The following is a 4,138-nucleotide window of genomic DNA, read 5'->3' on the forward strand; positions in this document are numbered from 1 at the left end:
TACAAGCTGGCCCGACAGCCAGCCTTGTACAGCTGAACCTCGATGTGCAGTCATCAAACGAGGAACATCACAGGCCCGTCGTGTCGCCGAAAACATGCGTCGAAGATGCCAGGGGCCAGCAACCTCCGGTAAGCTTCCAACATTATTAATCTTCCTTAATCTTTTCATTCCGCTAGCTCGTATGGTGCAAGCATCCAGTACGCTGGGACGAAAATAGAGGAAGGGTGTTTCATGACCAGAGTCATGGTTATATGGGTGGTACCACCATAAGGGGCGGGGCCCCATACAGGTGGGGTGCATGTGTTTTTTGTTCGTGGGAGATACATTAGGTATCACAGGAGATATAGAGTATCTCGTAAGGCTCAGAGCGGGACGCGATGCTATACGAAATATAACCTTGGATTACAAACCAGTCCGTGTCCTTTTCTGAAACTGAGAGAACCGTCACAATGCCACACTTTTTAAACTAAATATTTAAAAGCTTGATTAACTACAGGTATCCAAGATTCAAATGTTTGTATATCATTTTGACTTAATAATGTATTCCCATCCCACGTCATTCTCACCTTCCTCTTTTTCCCTTTCTGCCTCACCTTCCTCTTCTTTACCCCCTTCATCTTCTGAGTTCGCCCCCCCTCCCTTCTCTTCCTCTGCTGCAAGTCCACTATGTGAGCTCCAGTCTTCATGGCTCTCATCGTCTTCTTCCTCATCCTCCTCCAACGACTCTGGACAATAAAAATATATACAGCCAATGTCTGCATCAAGCAAGAACACTGCAACAAGCCAGCAAAATACTATATCTGTGTTGGGGGAAATAATATATCTATGTTGGGGAAAATACTATATCTATGTTGGGGGAGATACTATGTCTATGTTGGGGAAAATAATATATCTATGTTGGGGAAAATACTATATCTATGTTGGGGGAAATACTATATCTATGTTGGGGAAAATACACTATGTTGGGGGAAATACTGATGTCCTTATTATCTCAGTTAGTTTAGTACAGTATGTGTACAGATGTAGTGAATATATCTGTTTTCTCAGTTAATTTAATGTGTACATATGTAGTGAAAGTGTCTGTTCTCAGTTAGTTTACTATGTGTACAGATGTAGTGGATAATAGATGTCTCTGTTCTCTCAGTTAGTTTACTATGTGAACAGATGTAGTGAATATGTCTCTGTTCTCTCAGTTAGTTTACTATGTGAACAGATGTAGTGAAGATGTCTCTGTTTTCTCAGTTAGTTTACTATGTGTACAGATGTAGTGAAGATGTCTCTGTTCTCTCAGTTAGTTTACTATGTGTACAGATGTAGTGAAGATGTCTCTGTTTTCTCAGTTAGTTTACTATGTGAACAGATGTAGTGAGATGTCTCTGTTCTCTCAGTTAGTTTACTATGTGTACAGATGTAGTGAAGATGTCTCTGTTCTCTCAGTTAGTTTACTATGTGTACAGATGTAGTGAAGATGTCTCTGTTCTCTCAGTTAGTTTACTATGTGTACAGATGTAGTGAAGATGTCTCTGTTCTCTCAGTTAGTTTACTATGTGTACAGATGTAGTGAAGATGTCTCTGTCCAGAGCATATTGTACACCACTCTATACTGCACTCAAACTACAAAAAAGCAAGCTTAGAGAAACAAGTAGCTTATAATGATGTCATGGTAATATTACTTAAGAGGGTCAGATGGTGTAGTGCAAGTAGGATGTTTGTGGCTGCAGGACTTCCTCCCCAAGCTGCCTTAAGAAATCGTATACATGTGTTTGTCTGGTAAATTACTCTGTAAATGAGCTCATCTTGGTTTTGTCCTTCAATCACAGCAGTGGAAACAAAGACAGTTGTCTCTATGCAAGACATTAATCTGTATTTTATTTTAAACTGTGATTTTTTTATTGTGCTTTTATATGTAATTTATTCTATGTATTGTCCTGTCTTTTATATGGACCCTGGGTCTGTAATAAAATGTAGATTGATTGACATCCATGAGGTGTTTAGGAATGATAGAAATTAAGAACAAAATTACTTTAGAGAATGTAAATTAAGAGGTAAAATGATCACCTCTGGCAAGCTTGTCTATGTCCAGAAGACCATCCTTGTTGCCACGGGTGATGGGAAGCGTGTGGACGTCTGGACAATCCATTAGGGTTTTCTCTAGACGTTGACACAAAGATCACAAATCCATCATGGTGGACGCAGTGGATTATTTGCCAAAAAACTGAAGGCTAAATTACAGCAGGTGAAGAGAAAAAGATACGTTCATGTCATGGTTCATTATGTACAGAAAGAATTGCCTAAATCTGCCAAACTTCTTTTTGTTGTAGTGTACTTGTGCTGTATAATGACAGCTAATCTAATCTAAATGAGGGAAGCCTCCACTTCCTAACAAGTTGAAATAACGGTTTGCGACGGGAAAAAAGGAAATGTTTACTTTAGTCTGTCTTACTCTCACTTTTACACTGAACTCCGAGTCTCTTCTAAGGAAGCCTCCTAGCTCTCCAAACCATGCAACATAAAATATGATTGTTCTAACAGAACAGAACAATCACAAACTGAGAAGGTTTAGTCAAGGTTTAGCAAACAACACATTGGATATGTGACATGTATGTTACAATATGACTTACCAAGAGCAGATAACTTTGTGTCGTTAAGGTGTGAAAAAGTGTACTGATCCCAGATATGTAGGATAGTGTGATTCCCAGACATGTAGGATAGTTTTATGTATTGATCCCAGACATGTAGGATAGTTTTATGTACCGATGCCAGACATGTAGGATAGTTATATGTACTGATCCCAGACCCAGACATGTAGGATAGTTCATGTACTGATCAGACATGTAGGATAGTTCTAGTATGATCATGTAGGATAGTTCTAGTATTGATCACAGACATGTAGGATAGTTCTATGTACTGATCCCAGACATGGAGGATAGTTCTAGTATTGATCACAGACATGTAGGATAGTTCTATGTACTGATCCCAGACATGGAGGATAGTTCTAGTATGATCACTCACAGACATGTAGGATAGTTCCATGTACTGATCATGTAGGATAGTTCTAGTATTGATCACAGACATGTAGGATAGTTCTATGTACTGATCAGACATGTAGGATAGTTCGTATGTTAGGATAGTTCAGGACTCCCTGGAAGAAGAGATCTTGTATCTCAATGGGACATTCCTGGATAAATAAAAAAAAATAAAAAAAATGTATGTACTGATCACAGACACAAGTGTTAATTTACGTATTATGATGTCCATCGGCACTTACTTTATCAATTTTGAAGATGGAATTGATTGATTGATGTAAACAAGACGAAAGTCTCCCTCTGGTCTGCATCCCCTTAACAATTGTGTGTATTGAGCCGTACTGTATTGTACCCATTCTGCAATCTGTTCATACAATTTTCAATCATTCAATCAATCAACATGTAGCCGCAACAGTTCCGTTCGAGCCGCTGCTGCAAGGAAGGAGCAATACGAGGAAAACAATGTGAACATAATTGTACTTACAGATGTTGTGGTTCCAGATGTGAAGTCTTGGTCCAGTACAGTTCTCCACAGAGACGTTAGCAAGAGACTCGTTTCATTGTCTCCAACGTGGATGTCTCTGGTCCGACTCACAACAAAGGCAACTTGATCTGGTTCACAATCGGGTTCAAAGTCAGTCGTGTTTGCACGGAGGAGTTGACGGTGGCCGATCGATCACAAATGTGTTGTGTTTAACTTGTCCTTTGATAACGCTTTTGAACCAGAGAAGCGAGTTAAAAGCTCCTCAATGTAAACAGTATGGCTGTAGAAACGTTAGCTGCTAGTTTTAACAGCGACGCGCGGCCATCTTCTCTTGCCAAACCACTCGTATTTCCGCGTTCCCGTTTTGCGCTCTGATTGGCCACGCACGTTTCTGGTCATGTGACATGTGCGCCAATCGTGGGACGGCAGCTTGATTACATATGCACGCCGCATTTCTCGGAGACGCTCTCTGATTGGCCGACGCCTGTTTCTACACTGGTTAAGCTTAGGCACTCTTTCGAAGTTGGTTAAGGTTAGAGTTTGTCTTAGAGCATGGCGATAGAACGCCAGGTAGTTTGCAGGCTGTTTGACGTGGAAATGGGCAAAGACACAGCTCGTCACGGTTTGG

General features: G+C 40.5%; 1 long non-coding RNA gene across 1 annotated transcript; it reads right to left on the reverse strand.

The window, feature by feature from the left end:
* Positions 1–635: 635 nt before the first annotated feature.
* On the reverse strand, positions 636–3,831 carry LOC311236690. Its single transcript, XR_014620236.1, has 3 exons — positions 3,511–3,831; positions 2,059–2,151; positions 636–725 (listed from the first exon to the last, which is right to left on the reverse strand). It is a non-coding gene; the product is annotated as an uncharacterized lncRNA (long non-coding RNA).
* Positions 3,832–4,138: the final 307 nt, after the last annotated feature.

Source organism: Notolepis coatsorum (assembly GCF_963971535.1).
Source record: "Notolepis coatsorum genome assembly, chromosome: 11".
NCBI classification, from domain to species: domain Eukaryota; kingdom Metazoa; phylum Chordata; class Actinopteri; order Aulopiformes; family Paralepididae; genus Notolepis; species Notolepis coatsorum.